Below are 16321 nucleotides of genomic sequence, written 5' to 3' on the forward strand. Positions count from 1 at the left end.
CGCAGCTTTCCCTTCTTCCCTCTACCTCAGGCCATAAGGAAGCATGGTCCAATCTCCCCCTCCCCTACTCGCGGGGGTCGCGGGTCTGCGCAGGTTGTTTTGCTCGTGGTTCCACTACAGAATTGATCTCGGGGGGAGGAGGGTGAACCAAGTCCATTTTTTAAAAGTTTAACAGTGTTAAATGAAGGTAAATTGTGTGTGTGGGGGGGGGCATTAAATTACGTAAAATTTAGAAACACAAATACTACATTTTTTCTACTGAAATCGTGCCTTACTACACACTCCACACTACTACTGATGATACAGATATTTATATCACAATAAAAAAAATGCACAATTGTACCTACAGTAGCCTATATTCCACCTCCGGCCAAAGCAATGAAACTCCCCTTCGTTCCCAAAACTTGGGATCTGCTGACCATTGACGCAGATCACATCAAAGTCACAAATTTTTGTCTAAACTGGATATAAGCAACAGGGGCAGCGAAGGTGCAGATAAAGAATGTAATAGCTGATATGTGAATTTTATACTTCAAAGTTGTGAGCAAAATAATATGTGCCTACATTTTCACTCTTCACTGCAAACAAATTATACAAAATAGTTTTACCTAATGTCAAGGGGATTGACGGCAGTTGGGGGGGGGGTGAAAGCCTGGCTACGGGCCTGTGCAAAAACCTAGTCCTTCTTTCTCTTTCTTCTTTCCTTCGTTAGAGAGAGAGAGAGAGAGAGAACTCAACTCTTTCTGTATGTATCTCTCTCTCTCTCTGTCCCTCCGAGAAAGTGAGAAAGAAAGAAGAGAAAGAGAGAAAGAAAAGAAAGATAAAGAAGAAAGAGGAAAAGGAAAGGAAGGAAGAAGAAAAGAAAGCTAAAGTTGAAGCCGTATCTATTTTGGGAAGGGAAGATTTGAAAACAGAATCTTGTGGGTGATCCCTACACACACACACACACACACTGAACACAGGTGCTAGCGACACAAAGTTGATTACAACCGTGCTACTTTTAACAACCAAGTGTGGTGTACAGCTCCTGGTTCCATTCTCTGAGACTCTTGAACACCAAATTTTACTTAGTGCATTGCACACACACACATTGGGGGGGGGGGGGAGAGGGGGAGGGCAGAAAGAGATAGTGAGAGAGGGAGGGAGATATTTGGATGGTGCATATACAGTGAAAACAGTTTGTCAAACTTTGTTAAGTACACTTCATGCTCAGATAGGCTGATCCGACTGGACCTATAGTTTAAAGTGGAATACGAACCACTGTACAATGTGTCTCCACTGGGGATCGAACTCTGGGACCACTTGGTTGCAATGCGACGACGTTATCACTACACCATCGAGAATATGGCAAAGGGTATCCCCTTGTGACAGTAAGTTATCGGTAGTTCGGAATAAAGTTGGGGATAAATCATTATCTGAAAAATAAGAGCGAGTCTTATAATCCGGAAAATGCTATATTTTCTGAATTTCTGGCATGCTTTTTGTCATATAATTACAATGAAAGACTGGAGAGAAATTTAGATCTTCTTGACAATCAGATTTGGCAACACTGATCGCCGCCGCACCTTGAAGCGCCCAGTAGTGTCGTCGTATCAGTAGGAATCCCAATATCACACACAACAATACGCGAGAGGAGTGTGTATCTTTGTTTCAAGCTGCCGTGAGAATTCCATTCTCAGGTAACAAGTTTGCACCTGTTCCGGATCGCACATAAATAAGCAAGCCAGCACACTTTCTTCAAAAACACCAACGCACACTGCAGCGGCGACCATTCCGAGATTGTCACGATAACAGCGTAGGAAAACGTCCGATTATGAGCAGCAGCCGGAGTTCATTCCCCTCGCCGAGATATCATAACGTTCTGTGATAACAATGCTCGGGGCGTGATGCATTCGAAGTAAGCAAAAGATAGCTAACGGACCGGACCATATCCCTCGGCCTCCTTACGGGAACAAGAGTGACGAATGTGACAGCCATTCTGCTCCACAAATGCTCAAGAACTTGCACCACAATGGAAAAGTAGACTTGGGTAATTGCGGTGCAGCTATAGCCCGTCTGCGTTGGCAGAGACCATTGGCGCTAGTGTTCATGCGCTGACTGGGCGAGTCTAATGACGAAATAGGGATGAATTGGGCGAGTCTAATGGCGAAATAGGGGTGAATTGTATACAAGAAGCACGATCCATGAAAAAGTCGTCTGCTGTTGCAACACTGAAGTTTCACGCATAGTAAATTCATGGCATTAACAGTTGTAAAGGCCGATAATAAAACCGAACGCATACGAGCATATAAATGAAATACTGGTCTAAAACCTACAGTGTTTCATGCATGGATCTCCCTCCCTACCTGCTGTCAATGTCGCGTGTACACTGTAGCGACAGGTGGAACGGAGCGTCCTGTTTTAAGATTCACCGAATGATTGGTTTTGGCTAATCGTCAAGATGAGGATGAGTAATGATATGATGAAATTGTTGAAGGGTCATTCACAAAGACTGATTTTGATATTTTGGGCAGCTCAATACATAGGTTATATTTGTCCGTCACGCAATACGGGGATAACATCCCTTACATAAAATATCCGTGTAAAAATTTCCTTATTCAATTGTTGAAACTAATACAGTAAAACCTCGTTAATCCGGACTAATAGGGGGATAAGTTGACCGGTTTAACGAAAGTCCGGATTAACTGAAATAACCTAAAAGAACAGTAGAAAGTGCATTAAAACTCCGTTTATAGATTATGGTGTATTTAAAGGGCATAGGCATAAATACACTAGTACAGTACAAAGTCTGTGGGAAACAGAATTTCATCAGTGGTTGACTGCCTTTCCTTTGGGAAAGGCACTTGTTGACTTCTAGCCACATTTAAAACCTTGCATTCTTCTTTTGCCTGTCCGGATTAAGCGAAGTCCGGCTTATCGGGATCCGGACGAACGAGGTTTTACTGTACATTCAATCGTGGCTTAACACGCCCTACGAAAAAATAATACTGGTCGTAGGTCGAGACGCCAGAGCCCCGTTGGCGTGTAACATTGCAATTACCGGCTTGTACTACGTGGAAGGGAGGACTTTTGGTGCCTTCTCTCCTTACACCCCGACATTCACAAAGAACGCCGATGTCCAGGTTGGGACTCGAACCAGAGACCCTTGACCTAATAGTGCGTTGTGCTAACCACTCCGCTACGGAGATCGGTGTTCTCTGCTTTAAATGGCTGACACGGGCAACTATAGTGTAGAAGAAAGATTAGGACACAAGAACAGAGTTTGACTTTAAAATATTCAGTTTCAAATTATAAAGAGTCAGTAACAAAACCCATTCCTTACCATGATGTTGCCAAAATATAGCAAATTGCATAGTTTCCAGGATATTAGGACTTCGGGAAAGTGCTGCGTGCTCCGAAAAAGTATCGGTCGCTATCGGAGATTAAATCCCAACCGTTACTCTCCGATACCGACACATCGATAGTGTTTTGTCATTATCTCGCTCGTTCTGCGACGATACCACGCAAGCTGGCCGAGTTTGCAGTTTCCCCCCTACATGACGTAGAGAGTTTTGTAACGATATGTGATTGACCGGCGCTATATCCGCTGCACGCCAGGTGTGGGGCTGGAAAAGCTTTCGCCCCGCTATTTTCAGTTTCCGTTGACGTCACACACACACATCTCTCCTTTGTGTGATTTGGCCCTGCCAGCACTTATGTCACCAACAAGTCTGGGAGAGCAAAGTCTTTCCCTGTTCTCCTCGTCACCTTGACTGTCCTCACCTGTGGCAGCTATTTTGTACAACGGCCAGGTGAATCCCCAGTGGAGTAGCGTGCGTAGAGTAAGTGGGGGGAGGGGGGGAGTCGTAAAAATAGCTGGCTTCGGCCAGAACAGTTTTGAGGATCCTGCTCATGAGATTAATCTCTATGCTATAATCTCTACTTAGGACTCGAAGTAACTGCACAATTATCAAGATGCCGTGAACTGTAACGCTACTCTCGTGGGGGCATATTCTCCTCCCCCCCCCCCACCATCGTATCTCTAGACCGCTGAAGTGTGGTCATGGGAAATTTTCGAGTCCGGATTAGAATCGAGCGAGTGTAGTGTACCGAGATCCGATGTACGAATAGTGTATCCGAATACGACGTGATAATCGTCCGGTACGAGAATCTTGTACCGGAATTCGTTGTGGGAATCGTGTATCCGGACCCGATGTGAGAATCCTGTATCCGGATCTGTTGCGAGAATCGTGTTCTCGGATCCGGTGTGAGAATCCTGTATCCGGATCTGTTGCGAGAATCGTGTTCCCGGATCCGGTGTGAGAATCCTGTATCCGGATCTGTTGCGAGAATCGTGTTCCCGGATCCGGTGTGAGAATCCTGCATCCGGATCTGTTGCGAGAATCGTGTTCCCGGATCCGGTGTGAGAATCCTGCATCCGGATCTGTTGCGAGAATCGTGTTCCCGGATCCGGTGTGAGAATCCTGCATCCGGATCTGTTGCGAGAATCCTGCATCCGGATCTGTTGCGAGAATCGTGTTCCCGGATCCGGTGTGTGAATCCTGTATCCGGATCTGTTGCGAGAATCGTGTTCCCGGATCCGGTGTGAGAATCCTGTATCCGGATCTGTTGCGAGAATCGTGTTCCCGGATCCGGTGTGAGAATCCTGCATCCGGATCTGTTGCGAGAATCCTGCATCCGGATCTGTTGCGAGAATCCTGCATCCGGATCTGTTGCGAGAATCCTGCATCCGGATCTGTTGCGAGAATCCTGCATCCGGATCTGTTGCGAGAATCCTGCATCCGGATCTGTTGCGAGAATCCTGCATCCGGATCTGTTGCGAGAATCGTGTTTCCGGATCCGGTGTGTGAATCCTGTATCCGGATCTGTTGCGAGAATCGTGTTCCCGGATCCGGTGTGAGAATCCTGTATCCGGATCTGTTGCGAGAATCGTGTTCCCGGATCCGGTGTGAGAATCCTGTATCCGGATCTGTTGCGAGAATCGTGTTCCCGGATCCGGTGTGAGAATCCTGTATCCGGATCTGTTGCGAGAATCGTGTTCCCGGATCCGGTGTGAGAATCCTGTATCCGGATCTGTTGCGAGAATCGTGATCCCGGATCCGGTGTGAGAATCCTGCATCCGGATCTGTTGCGAGAATCCTGCATCCGGATCTGTTGCGAGAATCCTGCATCCGGATCTGTTGCGAGAATCCTGCATCTGGATCTGTTGCGAGAATCCTGCATCTGGATCTGTTGCGAGAATCGTGTTCCCGGATCCGGTGTGAGAATCCTGTATCCGGATCTGTTGCGAGAATCGTGTTCCCGGATCCGGTGTGAGAATCCTGTATCCGGATCTGTTGCGAGAATCGTGTTCCCGGACCCGGAGTCCTGTATCCATATCCGGTGCGTGAATCTTCTACCGGAATTTGTTGTGGAACTCGTGTAACCGGACCCGATGCAAGAATCGTGTACCCGGAGCCGGTGTGAATATCGTGTACCCGGATTCTAATTTAGTGTGGGAACCATGTATCTGGATCCAGAATTGAAAATCGAGTAACTTTTAGTTCGCATATGTTCCGACGGTACAGATATTTTCGTGGTATAAAATATCCATACCGTGTCATTCCTACCTTGTAAATAGATACACTAATCTACACAGTTTTATGCCACGTCTGATGGAAGATAGTGGCAGAGAAGAGGTAGGGGTTAGTGTCCCCCCTCCCGGTCTCTGGTGTACACCCAAAGAAACCAAAGACAATGATAAACCCTTTCTTCAAGCCAAAATATGCAGTTTTGTAAGGTATTACGGGACCCCTAGAGGGAAATATTTCCACATCTCTGCCTTCCCACTCCATTCTCCTGACGCTCTTGCTACCTCCAGTAGAATAGGCGCACTTTTTCTAGAAGTAGGATAAACACTGTCAACAAATGGATATAGATACACCTGAATCTACACCTCGCATCGGGAAGAAATTAAAATCTTCATTGAAAAGTCCAAGGATGAGGCCACTATGAGGACGAAAAAGATTAGATCTTGAACCAAAACCACCAAGATGGCAACACTGCTGATGGTGAGATGGCATAATGAAGGGTTTATAAAACAGAGCACCCACGCTTTCATTTAGCGCTAACGCCTACAGTATCGATTCGGTTATTTACGACGACGTGCAGTTTCTCATCTTTGCATGTGTTCCTGTGACGACTATTCCTTTTTTCTTAGGACGTGTCAACTAAATTGGGATATGAAGGCACCAGCATTACACGACCGTGCGGTTGCTGAAATCTGGCAGATCGTTCGTCACGTGATCAGTCACACTTTCAGGCGCGTTTCGCAACTTTTGTAACATCACAAAAATGATGTATCTGTAATCACAATGGGTTGTTCTTAAAGTAGGTGATAAAACACAGGTAAAAAAAAGTATGTGGTGCGAGGAGTTTGATCACAATACAAAAAGCAAGAGAATCAGCAGCAGGGGAATGAATGTGACGAAAAAGCAGCAGGAGATAAATACCAGACCAGCAGGACAGAAAAATCCGAGAGAGAAGGAAAGAGCAAGAGGAGAGAAAGAAGTGAAAGAAAGCTCCGTAACAAAGAAAACAAGGAAATAAAGACAAGCTGGGAAGAAAACCAGAGAGAAGGAAAGTGCAGCAGCCAAAAACTGAGTATATCAGGAATAAAGACAGAGATACAAAGAACTTCAGAAAAGAAAGAACACCATGAAAGAAATATAGAGAAGGATATAGCAGCAGGAGAGAAATTAGAATAAAAGCAGGAGGAAAACTAGGGAAGGGGAGTGTAGTAAAGAAATGAGACAAGAAAAAGGAGAAAGGAAAGAAAGAACAGAGAGATGGAAAGAACACAGGGATATAAACAACAGAGATGAAGAGAGAACATCAGGAAAGTAAACAGAGAGAAGAAATCGGAGATATTCAGAGCAGCCGAAGAGAAATAATATAAAGGTAAGAATAACCAGAGAGAGGCCGAAAGGGAAGTGGAGAAGCAAAGGAAATGGGAGAGGAAAGAGCATGCGGAAAGAAAAGAGAAAGGAAGGAAAGTGCATTCGCAAGATATGAGTAGCAGAAGGAGAAAAACAAAGAAAAATAGAATAGGAGAAACTAGAGAAGTGAAGAACAGCAGGAGGGAAATTAGAGAAGTAAAAAAAGAGCAGGATGGAAATTAGAAAAGAAGAAAAACAGAGAGATGGAAAGAAAGGACAGAAAGGAAATACCAGAAGCTACAGAAAAACCAGAGAGATGGAAAGAGCAAGATGAAGAATAACCAGAGAGGGCAAAGAAAGAAAAGAACAGCATTAGAGAAACCAGGAAAGGAAGTGGAACAGCAAAGAAATGAGTGGGTAAAGAACAATCGTAAAAAGAAACCAGATAGAAAAAGAAAACAGGGAAATAAAGAGAAGCATTACAGAGTATTCGTAAAAAGGAAGAGTTGCAAGAAAGAAAAGTTCAGTAATGGGAAAAACGATGTAAAAAAGCAACAAAATGGGGGGGGGGGAGAAATAGAAAGACTGTAGAAGTAGACACACTGCCAAGACAACGTGGAAAACGAAAGCAAAAACTCAACATTTCATTATCGGTGTGTACTTTAGCTCGCCCAATATCTCGATCAACAGGAAACGCTCGTCTACGTTTGCAATGACCTTATCCTCTATAGGTTGTGGCCGTCCTCTGTGTAAACTATACGCGGATTGTGCAAGTGACGTTTTTCCTGGCAGAAAGCAGAGAGATGGACCAAAAGTCTAGCGCGCTTACCGGTGTACCATCAAGATACGAAGGTCTGCAATGCGTCTCTTATGGAAAATGTTTCGTGGCCTGGCAAGATAGAGTTTCAATTTGGCACAGGCTGTTTCGACATTTCCGCGAATTCGAGTTGCGATTTCTGCACGTTCCGGGGAATGTCAACCAGGGGAACCGCATTCGATTTCCTCGAGCGGCGGGTTTCGCAGAAATTCACTCGCAAAAAGCTCCCCCCGCCCCTCTATTTCTCGAAATTAAAAAAAAAGAGTAGAGGTTTCCATCTCGTGGAGGTGAAAATGTTTATTTTTTTTTTTGTTTTGATTTTTCAATTACTCCATTTCATCAAGAACTTCATCAGAAACATGCCATAGAAGTTCAGCGCCATTTTTTTTAACCGGAAGCAATTACCAACAAAATGAAATACGTCACATATCACAAATGTTTGAACTTCACCCAGTTTCTATATTTATTACTTCCCAGCAAGATATTCATTCATTTTATATATCACCATATAACTTGTGGTACTTTCAATGCACTTATTTCAGAATATTCTTGCATAGGCCTATGACAAGAAAAGAGAGCACAAGAGAATAAAAAAAAGCGAAAGAGAGGGGGAGAGGAGAGAAAAAAAGAGCGAGAGAAGGAGAAAGCGAAAGAGATGAAAACATCGAAGGGAGGAGGAGAAAGGAGCCAAAGAGAGAAGAAAGGAGCGTTAAAGAAAAGAAAATAGCGAAAAAGGGAGCGGAGAAGGAGAGAAAGACAGAAGAAAAAGCGAGGGGGAGAAGAGCGAGGGAAAAATAGAAGAAAAGAGTGAGAAAAGGGAAGAACCAAAAAGAGTGGAAAAGAAATGAGGATTCAAGAGCTAGAGAGAAGGAGAGCGAGAGAGAGAGAGAAGAGTGACAGCGAATGAAAGAGCAAACAAGAGGGGATAAAGAACAAAAAGAGGGGGAAGAAAAGAGCTAAAACGAGAGGAGAAGATGGGAAGACCGAAAGAGAGAAGAAAAATTGAGAGAGCTAGGGAAAAGGAGAGAACGAGAGAGAGTCAGTTAACAATTCGTCAAAGTAACGGTACTCAATAGTTTCGCGTACATTCAAGTAATGAAACAGAAATAGAATACTGATAAAAACTAGAGGAGATGCATTAGAAGCCTGATTTTGAAATGAAATTTGTCAAGCATGAAATGAACCTAGATACGCCAACACACGAGCTCATATGTATCCAATAAACTTTAAGAAAAACAAATCGGAACGAACAGATTAAAAGTTGCACGAGGAAGAATGTAATAAAGTTCAACAAAAAAAAAAAATGAAAATGAAGTATATGTAAATTACTAATCAAGAAACTAATATGTGCAGTCGACAGCAAAGGTAATAGTATGCGAATTGTCCGCCACCTCGTTCACTTATTCTGTTTTCTGCAAAGCGATAGTCATGAATTGAAACAAAAATGCAAATAAGCAGAGCACAATGTTAATTTCTGAATCGGCACAATTCCATTTCTTAAAGCAACACAGAATGTACATTAACAATAATCGAAAATAGCTATGGACAATTTGCCTAATGTTATCCTTGCTCCGATTGCCCGCCCATTGCCATTTTTCATTTGGCCCGTTTTCCACAATGCGATCAACAAGGATAGAAAATAAATGAGTAAATACGCAGAAGACAACATCTGCTTTGCAGAAACAAAATTCCATTATTTAAAATAACACAGGATACAGAATCAAAAAGGAATTAAAAATAGCGATGGGAAATTTGTCTACTATTATCTTTGCCTTTGGCTGTATGAGCAAACAATGTTCGTTGTGTCGGATGAACGAGCATAGCGTACGAAATGTATGTTTATTTTAATTAATATCAGACGATAAATATACTCAAATGCGTTGTGTTTAAAACTAAAATTTAAATGGGTATAAGGGAGGCGGGGAGTTGGAATGAGAGGTATCTTTGTGAACAACGCATTGTTCAAATTTTCCCAGAGTATCTCACATTCGTGTTTGGATAAGAAAAAGATAGTCACTCTAGTGTTGAAAAATCTCATATGGACGTTTATAATAATGTAATGCAAAGGGGCAATAAATATATTTCTTTCGTAGCGCAGGAAAAATTATAAAACATGCCGAAAACTACAGCATGGGATAAAGTTGAAGAATCCGTGGACTGTTCTTGTCACAGAAGCAACCTTTAAATTTTCGAGTCGCCGCTATCGCTATCTATTGGCCGTGGTAAGGCCTTGCTTGCCACTGGCACCAATAGGTGGCGCTCCAAGTGTGGAAAGACTGCTACATTGCCATCAGCATGTTCAATCACTTAGTTTTACGCAGTGCGAGGAACAAATAGGGCGGTAGTAGGTAGCCTTGATTATAATAATCCCCCCCCAATAACAAGTTTGCCGGACCTGGAGGAATAGTATGTAATTATAAGCTACATTAGCCCTTAACTCTTGAGCCAATAAGGTTATCTACGTATTATTCAACTAATAAGCACTAGCCACTGAAACTACTATCTCTATCTCCTTCTCTGCTACTACATATTACCCAACCCTATATTGTGAAATAGTGGAGAAATTCTTCATGAGAGTTGAATTTAAACTGTAAATTGTCATCATCGAACCACTTGCAAATTGCCCGTTTCTCATATCTTTCGGAACTCAAATACTTTGTATAAAAGCATGTAGAACAATGATCAACTTTCTCGTTTTACGGAATTTTTGGAAAGAACAAAAATTATGATCTTGTGCTGCCATCTATTGACGAAAATACAAGTTTGATATTTTCATATCGGAATTTTACTGACATTCAAGATACGACTGTTCTAATGACAAGAAATTGTATAGTGTATGGATCTTTCCAAGTCCACAGTGTGCACCGGCCTTGGTATGATACAGCAATGGCCAATTTAGTTAGTATTATCTTTGTAGCGTACTGTACTTAAACTGATGTCCCACCCAGCTGCTTTCATTGGCATCAGCGTTTTTTAGTTTTATGACAACCAGCATCGCCCATGTGTAACACACATGGTGTGACAAAACCCCTCTCCCCCTTCCCCACCGCCCCCATTTACCACCCCAATTTCCATTAACAGTTCTAGCCCGAGACAAGATTACACAATATGACAAGACATGTGTGTCACATACAACGATTCTTCAAAGTTAAAAATAGGGAGGGTATCTCGACACCGAGACAAGACATTCATTAAAACGAATCAGATATACTTATTTTTCGATATTTAAAAACCAACATTACTGTAATATGGGGGTTACTGTGGTGACATACCAAGTGGATATCTTCAATGTTGAATTCTTATCCTGCTTGTCGTCTTGTAATCCAGGGGCTCCAGGTTCGTTACCCACAGTGGTTCGGATTAGGGATGGCTAGAAAATCCGGATTTCAAATTATCCGATATCCGTTTCGGATGCAACGGATGATACAGATATCCGAAAATACGGATAATTCAGATTAGATTAAGGATTTGTAGACTGTTTGATTGATTTGGTGTTCTAAGTCCACTTTATGCACAGTTAGGCTAATCGGGACCGGACCTACAGTTTAAAGTTGGATCCTAATCACTATGGGCCTCCACCGGGTATCGAACCCGGGGCTCCTTGATTACAAGGCGACGACGATACCAATTCGCCATCGGGGAGGACGGATTTGTCGAAAACTCTGTACAGTGAAATACTAACATAACTAAACCCAGACTTTCCGCCTACAGTTCAAGGGGGGAAAAGCGGTGCTGCAACCGGTTGCTACCCGCCTGATTTTTTCGCGGAAAAGACAAAAATAGAATTTCCAAGTCCGTTCTCTCGCCGGAACTACTTTAGTTCGGATCTCTAGTTCGATTAGCCAAGCTGTGCATAAACTTGACATCAAAATAGAACTCGAAAAGAGTCCAGTGGTTACTTAGGAAAAGTTTTCCGCGAAGGTCCTCCACAAGTTGTGAAAGTCGTATCGGTGCTGCGTGGCGACATATTCAGCGTCTCCCATTCACCCACCCACTCTTAAATTTTTGACCGACGAGGGTCCTCAAGATTACGCTTGGATGCACGCTGCGTGGGGAGAGGGGAACGCTCGCCAGAGCAGGAGGCTTGACAGCTATCGTGTCACGTGACGCTAAGATCGTGGCGCTAAAACGTGCTCGGAATCAGCACACACATCAACCTGGTTCTTGGTCCTGCCGCCTGAGTAATGTAAAAAACTTTCTGATCGTACCAAAAGCAGGGATTAAGTTCGGTTGAGCCTTGGAAGATTGGTTTCAAGGTGGAACAAGCGAGAAGCTCTTTTATCGATGAGCGAAGAAGCAATGCAATCAACATAGATGGCGTGGTATACCTTGAGAGGCTCATGATGTAGATAAGATATGTTCGAGCTCATATCAAGCAACGGCTCAACTATAGTTGAACTACATCCATTAATTTTGCTTATTGGTTCGCTGCACATCCATAATGACAGATATGGATCCACCAATAAGCTTCGCACTCGAGACTTCTTGTTCCACACTCTCTAGACTTCGGTTATATTAGAAACCAAACATACTTTACTATCAGACTTATCCGACATACACATGCAGATATCAACCGATTATTTACAGGTCATATACTTTTCTTTACTGCAATGGCAAAGTTAATTCATTAGTGTCACCCATGTACGTACAGTCAGTCACGTACATTTCTGGGTTGCGACAAACCCATTGATTTTCAATGGATATTACAACATACAAGTGTCTGGCTACCTGTGCAGCGTGGTTGCATACATTCTTTTTAAAATTGTTCTCGAGGGTGAACCGGGCAGAAAGCACAATTTCCTTTAGGAAAACGAAATTGTGATCACAAAACTTCATCTATTACTCCTATTAATAGTAGTAATAGCAGAATTACTAACATTGCCAATGAGTTTCAGATTTCGATTTGATTAATTGGTTTTGCTTATTTTACTTCGCTTTCTGCCAGTTTTGGCTAGTCGCGAAGATGAGGATGAGTGATGATATAATGAAATTTATGAAGGGCACTCTCAAATAACACCGATGCCGGAATTTGAATGTGATGCATTTCAAAATTGTGGACGGAACACCAATCTTCCGTTTATTTTCAAAGTTCCTGATTTCTTTCTTGATTTAGAGGCCAGTGGGAAACCCTGCGACAGCGGCGATGGGACTAGACGTGCTGACCACGCATCAGCCAAAGAAAAACCTTGGAACCGGAAAATGCTGTTGCGCCACAGAGTTTAGTGTCTTACAAATTGATAAAGAAAGAGGAAGAAACGCGTAAAGCGGAACTGGCTGATTTTACGCATGGAAAAAACGCAATTTCTTCAGATGACGGCGAAATTGAAAACGTAACCACTACGCCGTCGCTTCGGCTCAGCAGGGGCTGAAGGCTCCTGGAAAACAAAAAAAAAAGCTACTTTCCTACAAATTCTGAAAAAGGGGGAGAAATGGAAACGTGCAGAGTGGGGGTTGCTTATCGGCACTGTTGATAGCGCGTGGCAGAACTAACGATGAATCGATACGTCGTGACAAACATTTGAATAATGAATGAAAACTGCGTGTGCGGGAAGTGTAGCAATAGCCACTTAGTGCTGTCGGGAGGGGAGGGCGGGGGTACGAATGCGTCATTAGGGTACAAAGATCGCTGTTCTTGACGTTCGCCAGACGGCCACAGAGGTTACGCAAATGCTTACTTGCAGACTGAAGGAGGTTCACGGTAACAAAATGCATTCACTCACGAGTGTTGCATTTAAAATGTTTACCGCTGCTTTCTGCCACGTTTGTCTAATCGTGACGATGGGCATGAGTGAGTGATATGACGAAATTGATGAATGGACACTCGCAAACATCCACGCCCAGGCCGGGATTCGAAGCCGAGACCACTAGCGTCGTAGCGCGATGTGCTAACCACTCCGCCACGGGGGCCGGCAGTCCGGGATTCGAACCAGGGGGGACTGATGTCGTAGGCCGCTGTGATAACCACTCACACACGGAGGTCTAAAATCAGTGTGTCTACCAAAATAAGAAATGAAAAATTCTAGACATTTCCATGACTATTTCTTGACCTTAGCACTTATTTAATCGCCCCCTCCCTTAGGTATAGTTGGAAATTAAGGAAATATATATTTTTATTCAATGAGAAACGTCTACCAAAAGGTCGGTTAAGATGAAAACTGAAGCTGTACTTTAACACGAGATTTAGACAGCTTTAATTATTAATGCGTGTAAAAATTAATGCTTTATTCTGGATGGAGAATGGCCACATTACAATATTTAATATTTTTACAAAACTTCACACACACAAGAATGCAATCCTTAAGAAGCGAAGTCAACAAACCTTAACCACAACTGAATACAATTTTAGATTTCCAACAATTCAATTTCATCAAATCTCAGTACAGGTATATAACAACAATGCAAATTCAGTATACTTCTTCATGATGGTCTCCCTTGAAGTACTGTACTGCACTTACGATGGTAACGGTGATAATCTATCATGTACATTTTCTTGTCTAGGGTCATTAAAAGGAACAAAATCTGGGGTTCGCTATAAACGAAATTTGTAATGTATTTGGGTCGGGACTAGGAAGTTAGGTTCACTATAGCCGAATGCAGTGGCGTGTCCAGGATTTTCGAAAGGGAGTGGTTATGTATACTTTTTCTTGGTAGCCCTCATTTTGTCATATTTCCCTATCTTTGACGAAAGGGGGGTTATAACACCCATCATCCCCCCCTTGGGCACGCCACTGGCAGAATGATCACTATAACTGAGTTCCTTACATCCATACTTGGGGGCAAAAAGTGATTTGTTTAATTATAAAAATGCAAAATTCATCTAAGCACAGCATAACTTTAACAATACTGCAAAAAAGATATATAACAATACAAGTCACTACTTATAATGCTTAATACTGTCAAGTAGCTTCGTGTCACAGACGCTTAAGACCAACAAACCGCAGCTGCCTAACCTACTTACTTTGTTACTAGAATTAGAATTGCATCCAGGTGTAATGCTGCCAAGTGAGTAGGTTAGGTGCGATTACGTATGGAATATTACTGTGTGATAAGTAAGAAGCGTACGGGGAGTATATTAGTAATAATAATAATAAAGCTCACCAACTGTAATCTGCCACCACTCACCTGAAACAGAAGAGAGATAACAATTAGAAAAGAAGCACAGATTAGCATTATTCTCATGGTCATTGTTGACGAAATGTCAGTGAAATAAACATGTTCAAACATTATTAATTAGAGAAAAGATCGAGACTTAATGTCTTGATACTCGATATATTGTTCGAGACTTTCGTAAACTATTATGTACGATATTTGTACATCAAAAAATAACTTCACTGTAGCCTCCTTGCAGCTAGAACATACACAGATGGCAGCAGTGTTGACAATGTGACTGTATGTTTAACAGGGACAGTAACGTTTCAGAGGCGTGTCCTGTCGATATTATTTAAAAGCTATTTGTCCTGTTTTATAAAAGCCTAGCAGCTTGCTTCAAAATCAAATCTAAATTTAAGATACATTTCATGCTGAAATTGTAGAGCAGTGAATAAGCATGCCCAAGAAGCATATACAGTAAAACTCGTTAATCCGGACTAATGAGGGGGGATAAGTTGACCGGTTTAACGAAAGTCCAGATTAACTGAAATAACCTAAAAGAACAGTAGAAAGTGCATTAAAACTCAGTTTATAGCAACAAAACACGTTTATTATGGTGTATTTAAAGGTCATAGGCCTAAATACACTATAGGTACAGTACAGTACAAAGTCTGCGGGAAACAGAATTTCTTCAGTGGTTGACTGCCTTTTCTTTGGGAAGTTCTCTTGTTGACTACTAGCCACATTTAAAACCTTGCATTCTGCTTATTTTCTTTTGCGTTTTGCCTGTCCGGATTAAGCGAAGTCCGGCTTATCGAGGTTTTACTGTAATTTCAATACGTATCTGCAGCTAGAATGTAAATTCCTAAATGTTGATACAAACTCAAAACATATATCTCGCATTTGTGCCAGGTACGTGGGGTGGGAGGGGGGGGGAGTTTAGTGAACGAATAAAGCTGTTCTCAAGAATATTGGTTCTTCTGATAAATATTTCTGGCAATCCTCAACTTCAGCGTAGGACTAACATGAAAGGTTCATCAGAAAGGACGAGAAAAACTATCTAAGGACGTTATAAAATTAACACCTTTTGACAACGGGAGATAGTACCCATACTTTAATAATAATACATTAATAATTTTATAATAGGCCTAACCGATTTTTTCAGGGGGGAAGGGTAAACTGATCACCTTCGAATGTTCCGTTTTTGGGAACACTATGGTCACCCTAATAAGAAACCCGGGCGTCCTAGCGCGCTGTGCTAACCACTCTGCCACGGATGTCGGTACTGGCACGTATTCGATGTAACGAGGCCAGATTTAAGTACAGTGCGAATCGTATGAGCCTCCGCATAGCAAGAGAGAGGCGTGGCAAGGGAGTTGGTAGCAAAAGAAGACTGATGACAGGGAATAGTGGGGGAGGGGGACGTAAAAAACAAGAACATATGTTGCACAGCAGAGGTTGCAGGAGCGTGTGTCTGAGGACGTGCAGCGAGAGTTCA

At 42.6% G+C, this 16321-nt stretch overlaps 1 long non-coding RNA gene across 1 annotated transcript in view; it reads right to left on the reverse strand.

Moving 5' to 3' along the window:
- Positions 1 to 16321, reverse strand: part of LOC145989682 (uncharacterized) — a 172130-nt gene that overhangs the window by 95732 nt on the left and 60077 nt on the right. The window lies entirely within an intron of this gene.

Source organism: Lepisma saccharinum, chromosome 7, assembly GCF_977018435.1.
Source record: "Lepisma saccharinum chromosome 7, izLepSacc3.1, whole genome shotgun sequence".
Taxonomy (NCBI): Eukaryota; Metazoa; Arthropoda; class Insecta; order Zygentoma; family Lepismatidae; genus Lepisma; species Lepisma saccharinum.